Below are 18,459 nucleotides of genomic sequence, written 5' to 3'. Positions count from 1 at the left end.
ATCTTCCTGTTCCCATTTCTCTTTGTTTAATTAGGGAGGCTGTTTGTCAGGAAAACAAAAAATTCCCCTCTGACTTCACCTGACACAAAGAATCACATTTTTTCGTTAATTCATGAAATATACTATCCTTTTAATTTTTTTATCATTATTTTATTTAAGATGCTTAAGTTAATATTAATGAATATTAACCACTATTTAGTCTGTTTCCTCTGGATCTTCTGGAGCACTGCAGAGTTTCTCATGTGAGAAGCAGCTCCACGGTAAATCAGCTTTGGCATTTGAAGTATCTGCCCTTGGCTTTCTGTTTGAAGTTCACATTTGAAACTTGTTAGCTTTCTTGGTTGGCGGAGCCTTGACGTGAAGCCTTGACGCTTGGTGGCCGGTCTCCAGAGAGCCAGTTACGTGAGCCTGCTGGTCGGACGTGCAGGTGCTGTGCAGCCTGCTCTCTTCTCAGAAGTTTTTATCTCCAAGTGGAATTTTTTTTTGATTTTTTTTGATTTTTTTTTTTTTTTTTTTTTTGGTGCTTTTCACCATCTACTCTGTTTTGTTTCATTTTGGGGTGGTGGCAATTTAAAGGTTGCATTTTAAATCATTTTATTTCAAACACATTTGTTAATTTTTTTTTGAACATCTCTAAAATCAGTTTTAAGTAATTTATTCTCCCTCCACTGCATCCTTCCTGGCTCTAGGTTTTCTTTTCGTCTTCTTAAATTTTAATTTTTCCAAGTGTCCATCCCTGGTTGGTGGTGGTTCCAGGGATTGAACCTGCGTCCTTTAGCCTTAGGCATGAAAGTCTGGTGTGGGCAGTCACTGCCTTCGCTCTTAATATTTTAAGGAAAACAGAGAAAGGGAGACACCTCAGGATGTAGTTTCCCCCAAGTGACCCAACACCTGCCATATGGTGTCAGGGCTGGAGTATGTGCCCTGCTGGGTGATCAGTCTTCTGGTCCTGTGCCTTTAATTAGTTCTTTGTACGTGTTAGTGTAAGAGAGGAATTGAATGGAAATTGTAGCAGCCTCGATTACTATTGAGTTGAGGACACTGGAGTTTACTGCTATACATTTGCGTTGCATCCTAGTAAATGTATAGTTACTGCTTCAAAATAGCGTTTTCCCCCATGAACCTGAAAGATCCCATAGTGCTCCAGATTAAACCTTTATTGTCTAATGTTTTATCTTCTTCCTCATTAAGCAGTGACTTGTGGCAGGAAGCATACAGTGTCTCTACCACCCCTACACCACCCTTCACATGACTTTTGATAATGATTTCCTTGAAGGATTTATAATTTTTCTTTTTGTCTCACATTTGCATGGTTGTTTTTTAACCATAACTGTGCCAAATCTTTGATTCACATCTACTTTTCTCACCACAGTAATGGAACTTGTTGATCAGCAGTTGTGCATTATTTTTACTATTATATATATATATATATATATATATACACACACATATATACTTGTACACCAGAGAATAACAAAATGAACTCTAACTCAACTATAGTAGTCATAAAGTTTATAGTAGTTTCAGTCACCTTGCACTTGTATATCCCCATAGCCCTTACTCCTGACTACTTTACAACCAATACATATATTTATGCCTGATGTTACTCATAAGTAACTCATCATGTTTCTGTGGAAAGTAAAGGAGTATATCATTATCACACTTTAAAATAGACAAATTTCTTTTTTTTTTTTTTACTTGAAAAGGGATGTCAGTGTACTTTGATCTTTTTCACCAGCTAGTGTTAAGTATATTTATATTATTGTAAAAGAGAACTCTAAACTTTTTCATGTAGCAAAACTGAAACACTGAACAAAGCCCTTCCATTTTCCCCTTTTTTTCAGCTGTCGGCAACAACTACTTTCTCCTTTCTTTTCTGAGTTTGACTACTTAAAAAAGATACCGCATACAAGTGAACTCATTTCTTAGTTGACTTTGTGACTGGCTTATTTGTTGGGTTATCAGAGAAGTCATGATGCATTTTTGCATAGAAAAATAGGTCATGACTTTCCTGACAACTCAGTCTAATATCCTGTAATGTATTCATGATGTGATACTGCGATGTGGTTTCTCTCCTTTTGAAAGGGTTAAAAATTATCCACTAAAGTCCATAGTTTATCTATCAGCGAACATTTGAGTTGTTTTCACCTTTGACTTTTGAGAATAGTGCTATGGCAAATATGGGTGTGCTTTTTTTTTTTTTTTAAGGACCTTTTACACTGTTCCAAAAAGGCTGTACCATCTTTCACGTCACACAGTGGTACACAGGGTTTCTAATTTCTATTTTTGCCAACATTTGTGATTCTCTTCCTCTGTAACATAGTTTTATGGATGAGCCATCAATGATGATTCTTAACCATCAGCAAACACTCATTTAGTTTTAGTTCTTTTTTCCTGCTTATAAGTAATTTTTTCAGTTTTCTGAAAAGTCATGACTTACTTTTCTATATAAATGACAATATTATAAATACATGATACATAAATTGTGTGTGTGTGTGTGTGTGTGTGTGTATTTATGTAACAGAGGTACAGAGTGGAAAGGTACAGACTGAGAGACCAGAGCCTTGCTCAGCTCTGGCTGATGGTGGTGCTGGGCATTGAGCCTGGGACCTCAGAGCTCAGGCAGGAGAGTCTTTTGCATGACCATTATGCTATCTCCCCAGCCTTTACACATAGTCTTTTACACATAATTACAAATATATATTTCTTCTTATTTTTTTAAAATGTTGTTCCATTCATTTATTCAGTGAATACCACTTTTGAAGCACCTTTCCGGGTGTGTGGTTGTTAGATAAGTATATATTTCCATATTTAAGCCAGCATTATCCTTGTGTTTATTCAAAACTAGTTATTTTGGACTCACGTTCCACTAACATACATACTCAAAATATTTGTTTCTAAGTACTTGAAGTAAATACAGTTGTGATTTTTCTCCTCCGTACCAGATTGAGATGATCTGTTAATTTACATGTAGTCGAATAGATACATTTCATGTTATTTTTAGTATCAAAACCAAATTGAGATAATCTGTTACATGTAATCAAATGGATATGTTTGTTATGTCATGTTATTTGTAGTATTGGAATCTCTGATTGAATTTTCTTTTATCATAATTATATAAAAATCCTTTACTTCATAGTGAGATACAGCCTTGTTTTCTTACCTCATGTATTATACTTAAACGTCTGAAAAATAGTGTATCGTGTTAGTCCTCATCTTTAATATACTTAAAATAATAGCATATCGAATTAGTCCTCATTTTTAATGGCTGCATGGTAGGTAGTCCATTACCATTGGTGCTGGTACTGTTGCTTTCTCAAGTATTTCAGGGTGAGCATAAACGGTCCATGCAGTTTTGAAGATATTTCTAAAGCCCCTTCTGTAGACATGCTGTTTTATGTTCCACCCAACTGTATATGAGTGTGCCTGTTTTCTCACTTGGAGTGTTTAGTAAGACTTTTGGGATTCCTAATTTTGTTGCACAGATCTTACAGTGTCATAACTTCTAAAAGTTAACTTTTAAAAAGTTATTTATCTTTGAGAGAGACACAGAGAGAATGAGATTAGAGCAGTGCTCAGCTCTGGCATGTGGGAGTGGCAGAATAATTTGGTTTACGAAGGTCTTTCTATTAAGAGTAGAGCATTGATGACCATTTATTTGTCTTGGGTTTGATTCTCTTGAAGTCAAACCTGTAGTTATAGCCATTTTATTGACAGGTCAATCTTGTAAGTTACAGTGATAAAGTCCGAAAAAGAAGATAAGGAGGCCAGCGCAAGTGCCTTAAAAAGTAGGTTACTCGGGAGTCGGAAGGTAGCGCAGCAGGTTAAGTGCAGGTGGCGCAAAGTGCAAGGACCAGCATAAGGATCCTGGTTCAAGCCTCCAGCTCCCCACCTGCAGGGGAGTCGCTTCAGGTCTGCAGGTGTCTTTCTCTCCTCCCCTCTGTCTTCCCCTCCTCTCTGTCCTATCTAACAACAACAATAACTACCAGATTAAAAAACAAGGGCAACAAAAGGAAATAAATAAATATAAAAATATTGTTTTAAAAAAGTAGGTTACTGTTGGGTAGTTGAGTCTTTAATCATGTGGGACTTCAGGAGTAGACAGTCTAGAACGTGCTTCTGAATTTTCTATTTCGTGAACAAGGTAACTGGGGCAGTGTGTTTTATTTCCTTACTGATGGATTAGGGGAGAGGTGAGGGAGCACTTGAATATGTTCTCCCTCACTGCACGTGTAGCAAGAAGTGGTCCCACAGTGTTTTGAGTGAGGGGCTCTGCATGCTGTCAAGCTGCCTCACTGCTGAGCAAAGTTGAATGAGCGGATGTGGGCTGGGTGCTGCCAGCCTCTGTTGCGTCAGTGGTCATTCCAATCTATTTGTTAGTTTTCTCATTAACTAGAAACTCTTCCTATTCATCTGCCGTTCTGTTGTGTTTTGTTGACATCTTTTACTCCAAAACTTGATTATCCTAAGAAAACTGGCTTTATAGACTGAAGATACAACTCCAAAGAGTTGTGTGGTAGCTTCTACAAAGCATTGTATATATTAAGGAGTGAGTGATCGATCTGCCCACTTCTCAAACACATCATATGGATGTTCACAACAGAACACTTCATTGTTATTATTTATCACTTATATTCCACTACCATACGATTTTGAATTGGTCTCACTGAGGAATGAATGGCATTGCTACATTGATAGCATTGTGTATAATATTCATCTGGTTGAGAATTTAAGCCCCGGAAGAATCAACTGTTCAGATGAATAGTAAAAGGATTACACTGAAATAGCAACAGTAAAATAATAAAAGGATTGCATCAAAAAACAAAACACAGTCCTTAATGAACTGGGCAGAAGAATTCAACAAGCTGAATTTCTTTTAAATAAATTTGCATATATCTGAATCTGAACATGTGTCTCTCTGAAATTTTATGACTTATCTTCTATTAAAAACAGCAGAGAAGTGCCGACAAAATAATTCACTTGGATCTGAAAGTCAGCTTTGAGTGGTGGAGCCCTGGCAATGACAGAAAACAAAAACAATAAATAATTAACTTAAAAAAAAAAAAAAAGAACATATGCACCTTGGGCTTCTTTGTTTGTTTGTTTTTGACTGGTCTCCTATATCTTCTATATCTTTACCACTTGATGGCTGTGTCTGATACTGCTGTCTAAAATGGAACCAGAAAGGCAAAAAAAACCAAAATTGAATTCTTTTTTTTTTTTTTTTAAATTTTTTATTTGTAAAAGGAAACATTGACAAAACCATAGGATAAGAGGCGTACAACTTCGCACAATTCCCACCACCAGACTTCCGTATACCAACCCCTCTACTGACAGCTTTCCTGCTCTTTAACCCTCTGGGAGTATGGACCCAAGATCCTTGTGGGATAGCAGAAGGTTGAAGGTCTGGCTTCTGTAATTGCTTCCCCGCTGAACATGGGCGTTGATGGGTCCATCCATACTCCCAGTCTGCCTCTCTCTTTCCCTAGTGGGGAAGGGCTCTGGGCAAGCAGAGCTTCAAGGCACATTGGTGGGGTTGTCTGTCCAGGGAAGTCTGTTGCATCCTGCTAGCATCTGGAACCTGTTGGCTGAAAAGAGAGTTAACGTACAAAGCCAAACAAATTGTTGAACAGTCATGGACCTAAAGGCTGGAATAGTGCAGATGAAGTGTTGGGGGGTCCTCCATTTTGTAGATAGCCAGTAGGCCTATTTTAGTTATATTTCAAAGGCCTGTAGTTATACTAGTGTTTTTGTGTGTTTGTTTTATTTTTATTTTTGCCTGAGCCTGAAATGTGATATGCAGGTGAATCCTAATTATTGTCTGGGGGAGATGATGTCATGTCTGGGAAAAGGATCAGAAAGCTGGATCAGGGAAGAGAGTAGCTCCCTAGTATGGAAAGGGGTATACTGTAAACCCCATCGATTTGATGTGATCTGGGGCCCATAATTAGCTTAGGAGCCTGTGTGACCTCTACATCCCTCTAGATCTGAGCTCACATTCTGTGAGCATGAGTAGGAACATTCCATGCTGCCCCAGTATCGACCTATCTTCTTCGTGTAGCATAGAGTATGTTGTCCATCCCCTCCCTTCGGAGGATGGAAACATTCTCTACTATTGTTGATCCAGGTTGAGGGCAAGGTTCTACGGGGGCCCACAAAGGGGTCTATTCTGCTGTTCCTGATAGAAATGATCTGTAACAATGGAGAGAGGGATTTATTTGAGGTCTAGGCCCATCACGTCTTTTTGGGGGGTTCTCAGGACTCCCCAATTAGGGCCCCAGCTGGTGGAATGGCCTGATAGTGACTAAAGAGTCATCATTAAAGTATGCCAGTCTCTAGTCCTTACTCAGCGTTTGCAGTCCTTGCTTTGATAAGGTTAGCTTTGGAGTGAGTGAGAGAACTATAATAGGATGCATGTGAGGAGGGTATTGAAACTTAATGAGATACTATTTCATTAGGAACTTTATACTGACTCACTGCAGACTATTGTGTACTTTTGCTTTCAGGTATATATTTTGCCCTAATTTATGGATACATGTGAATATCTGCTCTATCTCCCGGGACCTGGTCTTGGGACTTTGTTAGGAAGTGAACCTCCTGAAGTGGAATTAGAGAATACCATGAAAGGAAATGTCTCATCCGAGTGATGAGGGTGAAGGGTTGGCATTCCATGCCCGACGTCTCTGTACACAGTCTGAGGTGAAGCATGCTGAGATGGTACTCGTTGCATTGATTAGGTTGGAATCGGCAGATGCAATCATTTGGCCTGACTTGAGAGAAGCATGCAGGGAAGTGAGCCCCACCCCAGAGATTCCAGGACTGGGAGAAACATAGGCTCTATAGAAGAAGCGGAAGATTCCTATTGTCTTAGGATTTAAGAAAACAGTAGATAGTTATTGCAATGGTCACATTGTTTGGCAATTGGGTTAACTTTGAAGAATCCCTTTGTTAAGATTTGCTATGTCATACACACCCTCACCATATTTTATGTCCTTTGACATTATTTGTATATAGCTATGCCACCAGTTGCTTTTGTTCTCCCTGGACTAAGCTTTTAAGCGAGTCAACATATCAAAGACTCAGCCTATGTATTAGAAAGATTCAGTCTGTGCTTTAAAAAGTTTGAGTGTTTATGTACACTATCAATTAATATGAGAGGGGAAAATTGATTGAATGTCTCAAACTTTTTAAAAACTTGAATTCTACATAAATTTAATCCTTATATTAACTATAATATTAGAAATTGCTATTGTTATTTTTTAAAATACTGGCCTTCATGCTTCACACAATTTTGTTGTTTATTCTCTAATTTCTCACTATAGACACCATGTAATCAGCAGTAAGACAGTGAAATAAAGATAGATAATAGAAACAGATAGACCCACATGCTGGGACAGACTTTTTTTAGGGAAGGGGAGTTAATTTTTTTTTATAAGGGAGATTAATGGTTTCCTGTCAAGCATAAAATACAGTAATAAAGTACGATAGCTTCTTGTACATGTATAACATTTCTGGGTTTTCCTCGTAATAATTCAACCCCTTCTAGGTCCTCTGGCATCATAGTCCAAGCCCTCAACCCTCCCCCCCTACACCAAAGTCCTTACTTTGGTGCAGTACATCAGACCCTGTCCAAGTTCTGTTTTGTCCTGTCCCTTATTCTTTCTTCCATTCTCATATTCATCCATTCTCACTCACTTACTTCACTCTCTCACTCCTTTTTTTAAACCAGAACACTCACTGATAAGCTTTAGTTTATGGTTATATGGGGGATTGAACCTGGGCCTTTGGAGGCTCAGATATGAGAGGGTCTTTACATAACATAACCATTATACTATCTACCCCACATGGGATGGACTTTTAATGGAGTAATGCTTTGAAAGAACACGTCCTATCTGTGATTATTTTCTGCCGTTTTTAAGATTTTCCACCTTCTCAAACCATATATATTTTGTTGCATTCAGCCGTAATGAATTCTGACACAGTCAAAGTTGGGCTTCATGGTCAGATACTAGTAATACAGCCAAAAACCTAGGAATTACAATTTATTCTATATTTAATGGGCATATTGAAGCCATTTATAATCTGATTCTTTCCATGCTTTTATTCATTAATTCGTCACTTCAGTGGATAATTACTCTCCCCCCTTTTTGCTCCAAAGAGACATTACTGTGATATTCCAGAGTTTGATATGTAGCAGATAGCAATTTCCAGTTTTAGCAGTCATTAATGTTTGTATTTTCATCCTCCTTTTTAAAGTCAGGTAATTTTAGTCACTCTCCCTCCCCACCTGTCCTTTATTGGAACAGAGATGCATTATTATACCTGTTTTCCTTCGTTCCTTATGATTACTATCTCCTACTGTCAGGGAGTTCTTTCAAAAAAAACAAAATAAAATAAAAGCTCAGCTGGGAGAGCATCCCAGGCTCATGCCTGGTCCCCACATTAGAGAGAGCTTCCTCTTGTCCCTTTGATTCTCTCCCTTACTCCCTGAAAAAGTTGCTCTGAAGCAGAGAATATGAATATAAGGAGCATCCCATTTGACATTAATTTTTCACCCAAATATTTTCTGGGAGCATTCATTATAATAAGATAATTAAAAAATGACTTTTTAGACCACACAGCATTTGATCTATTTTTCATTTAAAATTTAAAACCATATTCCTGTAGGCAGCACCAAGAGACATTTTGATCAAAATCAAAACAAATGGAGAAATATAAACGAATGTTCTATGATAGAGACTTTAGTTAAGGGGCCAGGCGGTATTGCACCTGTTGAAGTGCACACATCACCGTGCACAAGGCTGCTGGTTCAAGCCTCTGGTTCCCACCTGCAGGGGGAAGGCGTCACAAGTTGAAGCAGCTCTGCAGGTGTATTTCTTCCTCCCCGTCTCCAGCTCCCCCTCTCCTCCACTTCTGTCTCTATCATATACATGATATATATATATAAATATAAATAAAAAATATATATATAATGTGTGTGTATGTATATATGTGTGTGTGTATAAAATACATGTTTTTAAAAGAGACTTTAGTTAAATGCCTCGATTCTGAGGTGATTCATATCCCTCCCTCCCTCCCTCCCTCCCTCCCTCCCTCCCTCCCCTCTCTCGCCTCTCCTTGCCCTCTCTTGCCTGCAGGGGTTATGAATCCACTGCTCCTACCAGCCATTTTTATTTTATTTATTATTGGATAGAGTCAGAGAGAAATTGAAAGGGGAGGGGAAGACAGGGAGAGAGACAGACACCTCCAGCACTGCTTCACGACTCTTGAAGCTTCTCCCTTGCAGATGGGGACCAGGGGCTAGAAACTGGGTTTTTGTGTACTGTAATGTGAGCCAAATGCACAGGCATACCACTGCCTGGTCGCTGTATCTTTCATATTCTTGGTTATAGTCACCTCGATAAGAAATTTTAGTCTGAAGTTTAAAAGAGCATTTATTTTAAAAGGAGCGAGAGACACATGAGAGCCTTCCATGCCACTGGCAATAAGTGGTAATGAGGGTTGAACCTGGGGCCTCTGGACTCTGGTGTGAATATTCAGTGAGCTGCCACTGTATCATCTCTCTGGTCCTTATAGACTAAACTCTGAACCAAGTATTGTTTCCATAGTTCTGTCCTTTCTTCTGAGAATGGATCTGGACATATATATTGCGTTGTCAGAAAAGTCATGATGTATTTTTTGTTTGTTTTTCTATGCAAAAATGCATCATGACTTTTCTAGCAATCCAATATTTTAACATGGAGAAGATAGGAACTGTAGAATGATGAGACTGGGGTTGGATCCAATATTTGCATAAAATCCAATTTTTGCTTTATTTATTTATTTATTTATTTATTATGCCTCCAGGGTTATCGCTGGGGCTCAATACCAGCACTATGAATCCACTGCTCCTGGAGGCTATCCCCCCTTTTGTTGCCCTTGTTATTGTTATTGTTGTTGTTGTTGGATAGGACAGAGACAAATCGAGAGGAGGGGGAGAGAAAGATAGACATCTATAGACCTGCTTCACCCGTGAAGAGACACACACACACACACACACACACACACACACACACACACACACACACACACACACACACCCCCCCCCCCGCAGGTGGGAAGCCAGGGGCTTGAACCAGGATTCTTATGCCAGTCCTTGTGCTTCACGCCATGTGGGCTTAACCCATTGAGCTACTATCTGCGCGCCCCCCCCCTTTATTTTTTATTCAAAACAAGGGGTAAAATTACTGCAGAGCTCATCAAAGTCACACCAACTAAAATATCTGGAGGTTTTAGCATTTTAAAGCAACTTGAACAATTTTTTCCTTTTCATTCTTTTTTTTAAACATTTATTCCCTTTTGTTGCCCCCCCCCCCCTTTTTGTGTTGTTGTTGTAGTTATCGCTATTGTTATTGACGTCGGTTGTTGTTGGATAGGAAAGAGAAATGGAGAGAGGAAGGGAAGACAGAGAGGGTGAGAGAAAGACACCTGCAGACCTGCTTCATGGCTTGTGAAGCGACTCCCCTGCAGGTGGGGACCTGGGGGCTGGAACCCGGATCCTTACACCGATCCTTCTGCTGCGCTACCGCCCGACTCCCCCTTTTCATTCTTTAATATTTTGGCTTAAATTTCAGTACCTAAAAAAGCAAACAAAAAAAAAATCCACCTAAATAGTAAAGCATTTGATTTGAATACTGTACTCTTCAAGCATATTTTATTTTACAATGCCATTTAATATAGCTCGTATATATGATAATTCCCTCAATCATAGGTAGCATATAATAAATAGTGGCTTTTATTAAAAAAAAAACTAGGGGGCCGGGAAGTAGAGCAGCGGTTTAAGCGCATGTGTTGCAAAGCGCAAGGACAGGCTTAAGGATACTGGTAAGAGCTTCCTGCTCCCCACCTGCAGGCGGTCGCTTCATGGGCAGTGAAGCAGGTCTGCAGGTGTCTATCTTCCTTTCCCCCCTCTCTGTCTTTACTTCCTCTCTCAATTTCTCTGTCCTGTCCATCAATAATGACAGCAATAACAACAACAAAAATAACAATGATAAACAACAAGGGCAACAAAAAGAAAAAAATAGCCCCCAGGACCAGTGAATTCGTAGTGTAGGCACCGAAACAATCAGGAGTCTGGCGGCAGTGCAGCAGGTTAAGCGCACATGGGGCAAGGCACACAAGGACCTGAGTAAGGATCCTGGTTTTGAGCCCCCGGCTCCCCACCTGCAGGGGAGTCGCTTCACAGGCGGTGAAGCAGGTTTGCAGGTGTCTCTCTCTCCCCCTCTTTCTCTTTGCCTCCTCTCTCCATTTCTCTGTCCTAACCAACAACGATGGCAACAATAACAACTACAACAACAATAAACAAAAGAGGTGATGTGCATACCTTTAAAAAATAAATAAATAAATCCTGGGGCCAGTCGGTGGCTCACCTGGTTAAGCGCTCACACTGAAGTGTGCAAGAACCTAGGTTCAAACCCCTGCAAGGGGGAAGCTTCATGAGTGGTGAAGCAGGTCTTACAGGTGTCTCTCTGTCTCTCCCTCTCTATCTCTCCCTTCCCTCTCAAGTTATCTCTGTCTCTATCCAATAATAAATTAATTTAAAAAAATCTTTTCCTTCTAGTGGCCCAACCCATATAAGGGATGATACTTTATTTAGAAAACAAACTCTGATCTATTTCCCTGAGACGTAACGGGAAACCTCACTACTGCTCAGTGTTGTGTGTGTGTGTGTATATATACAGTATATCTTGCCATACTACCCTAAACACGCCGATCTTGAAAGATATGTCTTAAAACAAATTACTCATTTCAGTCCTTAGCTCTTGGTTGCTTTTGCTTCCTCTTCCCTTGCCCTTCCACCCCCCCAAATCTAGACCTGTGCTGTCAAATCTGTAACCACTAGTCACAAGTGAACATTTGAAATATGAATAGTCACAATTGAGATTTGATATAAATGTAGAGTTTGAAGAATCAATAAAAATTGATTTAAAACACTAGTGGCAAAAATAATATTTGGATATATTAGACAAACTAAAAATCTTGTAAACAATTGTCACCTCTTTTTAAAATTCTCATGTGGGCACTAGAAAGTTTTAAATTATATTTACATTTTTGTGCTGTGTATCTATCTGTTGATTGCTGGATTCTAGACCTTGCTAGGCATAGTTACCTCTTCTGTAGATTCTGCTTATTTGTCAGAAACAAGTAGTTAAAGCAATGAAAAAGTTGTATACTGCTAAGATCTGGAGAAACTGGACCAATCCCCTGATGGTTTCCTAAAATTAGATCACTAAGATTATATAAAACTTAAATTATCATGACTTCATCATTTTGCCAAAGAGTAATTAAGACTAAATGAAGGATGCCGTACTTCATTATACTTACAGAGCCAAGACATTAAGCAAATTGCGTTTGAAGTCCAACTTACCTTTACTTTTATTATTCTTTTATTTTTATTTTTTCATTGTTATTTGGTAGAAAACAGAAATTGAGAAAGGGGTAAAGAGCACTGCTTGATGACCCATGAGTTCCCACACCCCCTTGCAGGTAAGGATAAAGGACTTTGGGAGTTGGGCAAAGCCTAAGGACCAGCATAAAGATAAGGGACTTGGAACTCAGGTCCATGGTCTATATGATGTATGCTCAACCAGCCTGGCTCCCTCTACTGACATTTTACTGAGCTCTGAACTATTTAGGATGCAGAAAGATGACCATATATGAATAATAGACATGAGAACACAAGACAACCTTATAATACATAAAGCTTGATGATAGGTAGTTAAAATAGGTTCAGAGTCAAATATAGTTTATAGGGGTTGGACTCTAAGGATTTTTTTTATTTTGAAAATGCTCTCAGAAGAAACCATTAGACTCTTTCTCTAGTCTTTTTTTTCCAAGTTTAAAAAAAAATTTCTTTAATAGTTTGTACATGCATAACATTTTCCAGTTTTCCACGTAACAGTACAACCCCCACTAGGTACCACTTTTCCGTCATGTTCCAGGACCTCAAACCCCCCCACCCCCACCCCAAACAACCCAGTCTTTTACTTTGGTGCAGTACACCAACTCCAGTCCAAGTTCTGCTTAGTGTTTTCCCTTCTGATTTTGTTTTTCAACTATGAGTGAGATCATCCCATTTTCATTCTTCTGCTTCTGACTTACCTCACTTAACATGATTCCTTCAAGATCCATCCAAGATGAGTCAAAGGAGATGATTAATATAGGTCTTTTTCCCCAGTGTGACGTGGTATCACACTGTGGCTTTAATTTGTATTTCCATCATAATAACTGCTGCTGACTTTTTTAAAATATAAAGATGTGTGATGTCATGTATCTATATCTGGATTCTTTAAACTTACTTTTAATTGGGTTGTTTTTTTTTTTATCGTCAAGTTGTGGATTTTGGATATTAATTTATTGTCATATGTGTAATTTGCAGATATTGTCTATTACTAAGTTGGCTTTTGTTTTTGGTGGTTTTATTTGGTATTTAAAAATTTTGCGTTTATTCTTGATTTACTTTCCCTTGCTAATTGAGTTGAATTTCCAAATGTTAAGATCTTGGATTGTAACATCTGTGTTTTCTTTGAGGCCTACTATCCAAGTCTTTAATCGAATTTAAGGTTTTTTTTTTTTTTTTTTTAAATGTATGGTGCTGAATGATGTTGTAGTGTCATGTTTTTATATGCGGTTGCCTAGTTTACATAGCACTATTTGTTGAAGAGTCTTCTCAAATACATTATTCTTAACCCCTTCGCTTATTCGTTGTCCATATATCTGTGATTTTATTTCTGGGCTGTATACTATTACATTGACCCTCCTGCCTGTTTCTGTTCTAGTACCATACAGCTTTAAATTATAATTGTTTCATACCTCTATCTCTTCCTCTTCTACTAAAGTTACTTTAACTGCTTATTGTTTTCTGAAGTTCCATGCATATTTTAGAATTGTTTGCTCTATTTCCTTGAAAAAAATATCTTGGGATAGTGATAGAGATCACATTGAACCTATAAACCACTTTCAATAAGATGGCTATTTTTGATAGTGTTTATTTTTTAAAATCCTTTAACAGGAGAATTCTTCCATTTTTGGTGTGTGTGTGCGCGTGCCCCTCCCCCCCCCCCAAGGTTATTGCTGGGACTTGGTGCCTGAACCACGAATCCACTGCTCATGGAGGCTCTTCCTGCCCTCCCCCCCTTGCCTTTGTTTTATTGCTGTTGTGATTATTATTATTGTTATTGCTGTCATTGTTGTTGGATAGGTCAGAGAAATCGAGAGAGGAAGAGAAGACAGAGAGGAAGAGAGAAAGATAGACACCTGCAGACCTGCTTCACCACCTCTGAAGCGGTCCTCCTGCAGGTGGGGGAGCAGGGGAGTCGAACCGGAATCCTTATGTAGGTTCACTTCACACCATGTGAACCTAACCCACTGCGCTGCTGCCCAACCGCCCCTTTATATAATTTTTATTGTAAAGATATTTCAACTTTCCACGTATACTACAACACATTTTATCTTTCCAGGTGTAGTTGTAAACCACTTCCTTGATTTCCCTTTCCTCTGATTGATTGTGTATACAAATGCAACAGACTTAGGCATATTGATCCCCTCCCCCCCATTCTGTCACTGTACTGGATTCTTTTTATTGTTGCTAGTAGTTTTGTGTGTGTGTGTGTGTGTGTGTGTGTGTGTATGTGTAGTCATCATGGTTTTCTATGTATGTTGTCATGTCACCTGCAAATAGCTGTAGCTTAATTTATGGTCTTCAGTTTGGATACCTCTTACTCTGGATACAACTTCCAAGAAAATGTTAACCAGTGGTGGTGAAAGAGGACACTATTTTTTGTTCTAGATCTTAAGGGAAAGTTTGGTTGATATAATGTTCTCTGTAGGCTTGTCAAACAGCCTTTGTTTTGTTGAGGAATGCTCCCTCCTTGTATTTCCAGTATATCAAGCTGCTTCTCCCCCACCCCCCAATCATAAAAGGATGCTAAATTTTGTTGAATGGTTTTTCAGCAGCATAATGTGTAGTACATTGATAGATGTTTACATTGAGCCATCCTTACTTCCTTAGAATATATTTCAGGGAATGATTATATTATGAGCTGTTCTCTTGATGTTTTTTTGGATTTGATTTACCAAGGCTTTGTTGAGATTGTTCACACAAATGCTTACCAGGGATAGTCTTGTATAGGTTTCTCCCCTCCCACCCCCGCCCCCCAATACTGTTCTTTGCAGCTTTAGGGAACAGAGTGATCTTAGCCTCCTAGGGTGTGTTTGCTATGTCCTTCGGCACCCTTCAATTTTGGGGAGACTTTAAACAGGATAGTTGTTAGTTCTTCTTTGAACATTTTATGTAACCTCTTAGTGTGAGCAACTGGGCCTGACCTTTTATTCTTGGAAACATTTGGTTACTGATTTGATTTCAGCAACAGTTTTTTTTTTTTAAATTGGAGCACTGATTAGTTCTCACTTATGGTGGTGTGGGGGGACCGAACCTATGATTTCAGAGTCTCAGGCAGCAGAGTCTCTTTGTATAACCATTATGCTATCTACTTCTGCCCCTGATTTGATTTCAATACTTAAAACATTTCTTTTTTTAATATTTATTTTATTTATTCCCTTTTGTTGCCCTTGTTGTTTTGTTGTAGTAGTTGTTGGATAGGACAGAGAGAAATGGAGAGAGGTGGGGAAGACAGAGGGGGAGAGAAAGACAGACACCTGCAGACCTGCTTCACTGCCTGTGAAGCGACTCCCCTGCAGGTGGGGAGCCAGGGCTCCAACCAGGATCCTTATGCTGGTCCTTGTGCTTTACACCACCTGCGCTTAACCTGCTGTGCTACAGTCCGACTCCCATAACATTTCTTTAAATTTGGGGTCTGTTCTATTATTTGTATAGATTTATTTATTTATTTTTTTTTCAGTACAGAAATCTGGTAATATCAAGATGCTTTTTAATGTGGTGTTCAGTGATAACTAAAGGACTTTAATGATTTATAGGTTTCTGCAAAGCCAAAATGTCATTTATATTCTCCCATTTTTGAAATTTTATAAACATTGTCATTTTGAACTCTGAGAAATAATAGAAGATGAGATAGTTCAAGTTAGGGAAAATTAAGTTTATATATATATATATATATATATATATATATATATATATATACACACACACACACATACACACACATATATATATATTTATTTTAAAATTGTTTTATGTCACTGAAATGGTCACATTGATAACATTTAAAATGTTAGGGTAAACGAAAATACTTATAGTCAGCTGGATGCGGGGTAAAATGTTGGTGGCAGAGCCACTATCAGTCAGACAGATGGAAATACATTGGGACGAGGAGAAAGTAGCAACAGCAACATAATTATAAACCAGGAATTATTTGTAGTTTTAAATTTGAAATAAAAGATAAATTATTTAATAATGTATCTATATACATGTGTATGCACATACATGCATAAATTCTCTTTCTACAGATTGTTTGGCTAGTTATTGGATAGCTTTTTAAATAGGTTTCCATCCACAAGTTAACTGATGATGTCTCAGGAGATTTCAGTTATAAGTCTAGAAATATTATATTATCACTTGGCAGGAGCCAAGTGGTAGCTTACCCGGAAGACTGCACAATTAGCCATGAGTGAGGGTCTGGGTTCTAGCAATCAGGTCAGGTTTTTTTGTTTGTTTGTTTTTAATATTTATTTATTTCCCTTTTGTTGCCCTTGTTGATTTTCATGGTTGTTGTAGTTGTTGTTATTGATGTTGTTGTTAAATAGGACAGAGAGAAATGGAGCGAGAAGGGGAAGACAGAGGAGGAGAGAAAGACACCTGCAGACCTGTTTCACCACCTGTGAAGCGACTCCCCTTGCAGGTTGGGAGCCGGGGGCTTGAACCCGGATCCTTACACTGGTCCTTGGCTTTGTGCCACATGCGCTTAGCCCACTGCGCTACTGCCCGACTCCCAGTCAGGTCAGGTTTTATTATATAGAACAAGAAACTGGCGTTCAGGGAACTTAAAATGATTTAATTTAATGTAAAATGCAGTAACATTAGAAAAAACGATTAACATTTTAATTTCTATTTTAATAATGGTTTTAGTGTGTAATTAAAAAGTACAGCCTGTTATTTGGGTACAAGGAGGAAGTTGCCCAGACATCTTCAAGGTTTATAGAGTAGACTTTATAAGGTAGCATTTAAAGAAGAATTTCAGCACTTGGCTTGGAACACACAGATAAAACAAAAAGAAATGTGTGAGTTTGTAATATATCAGAGTAATACAAATCTACTTAGCTGCAGTGTAGAATATACTGTATGTATGACATATTTAGATTTATGTTTTATGCTTTGGTGTCAATAATAGTAAAGGACTTAAAGAGACTAGGAGGCTGCTATAGCAGCACAGGTGATAAGTGCTCTAGAGATGCAGGTTTGGCTCACAGTGGTGCCATAGAGGTAATAGAAAATAGACTCAAATGGGAGTCGGGCGGTAGCACAGTGGGTTAAGCGCACGTGGCGCAAGGCGCAAGGACCAGCGGAAGGATCCTGGTTTGAGCCCCTGGCTCCCCATCTACAGGGGAGTCACTTCACAGGCGATGAAACAGGTGTCTATCTTTCTCTCCTCCTCTGTCTCCCCCTCTCTCCATTTCTCTCTGTCCTGTTCAACAATGATGACATCAGTAACAACAACAATAATAACTATAACAATAAAAAACAACAAAGGGCAATAAAAGAGAAAAAATAAGTAAAATAAGTATTTTTTAAAAAAGAAAATAGACTTAGAAAGATTGCAGGTAAAAGCTGAGGTAGTAAGTGAAATCCAACAGGATCCCAAGGTATATCGTGTAATGCCTGGTAGAATCACTCATAGTTATGGACATGTGGAGAAGCACACTTGGAGTTAGGGAATATAAATTGACTGAGACTGTGTTGAGTTATGAGAGTCTGAAAAGTTGTAAATACATTTGTTTATCAGTCAGCTGAAATGTAAATGCTGGAGTGGGGAAATTAGGGTGTCCTGGAGACTGGCATGTAATGGGAGAGGTGGTCATTTCTTAGTTCTTAGTGGGAGGTGTTTTCTTTCTTTTTTAAAAAATATTTATTTACTAATTCCCTTTTGTTGCCCTTGTTATTGATCTTGTCATTGTTGGATGGGACAGAGAGAAAGTGAGAGAGAAGGGGAAGACAGAGAGGGGAGAGAAAAATGAAGTGACTCTCTTGCAGGTGGGGAGCCAGGGGCTCGAGCTGGGATTTATTTATTTATTAAAAGGAAACACTGACAAAACCATAGGCTAAGAGGGGCTACAACTCCACACAGTTCCCACCACCAGATCTCCATATCCCATCCCCTCCCCTGATAGCTTTCCTATTCTTTAACCCTCTGGGAGTATGGACCCAAAGTCATTGTGGGATGCAGAAGGTGGAAGGTCTGGCTTCTGTAATTGCTTCCCCGCTGAACATATGCGTTCACTGGTCGA

The 18,459-nt window shown here is 38.8% G+C and overlaps 1 protein-coding gene across 6 annotated transcripts in view; it reads left to right on the top strand.

The window, feature by feature from the left end:
* Nucleotides 1-18,459, top strand: part of TBL1XR1 (TBL1X/Y related 1) — a 158,993-nt gene that overhangs the window by 79,670 nt on the left and 60,864 nt on the right. The gene's annotated exons all lie outside the window — the stretch shown is intronic.

The sequence above is a fragment of the Erinaceus europaeus genome, chromosome 14, assembly GCF_950295315.1.
Source record: "Erinaceus europaeus chromosome 14, mEriEur2.1, whole genome shotgun sequence".
Lineage (NCBI taxonomy): Eukaryota > Metazoa > Chordata > Mammalia > Eulipotyphla > Erinaceidae > Erinaceus > Erinaceus europaeus.
This window is presented reverse-complemented; position numbering and strand designations above follow the sequence as displayed.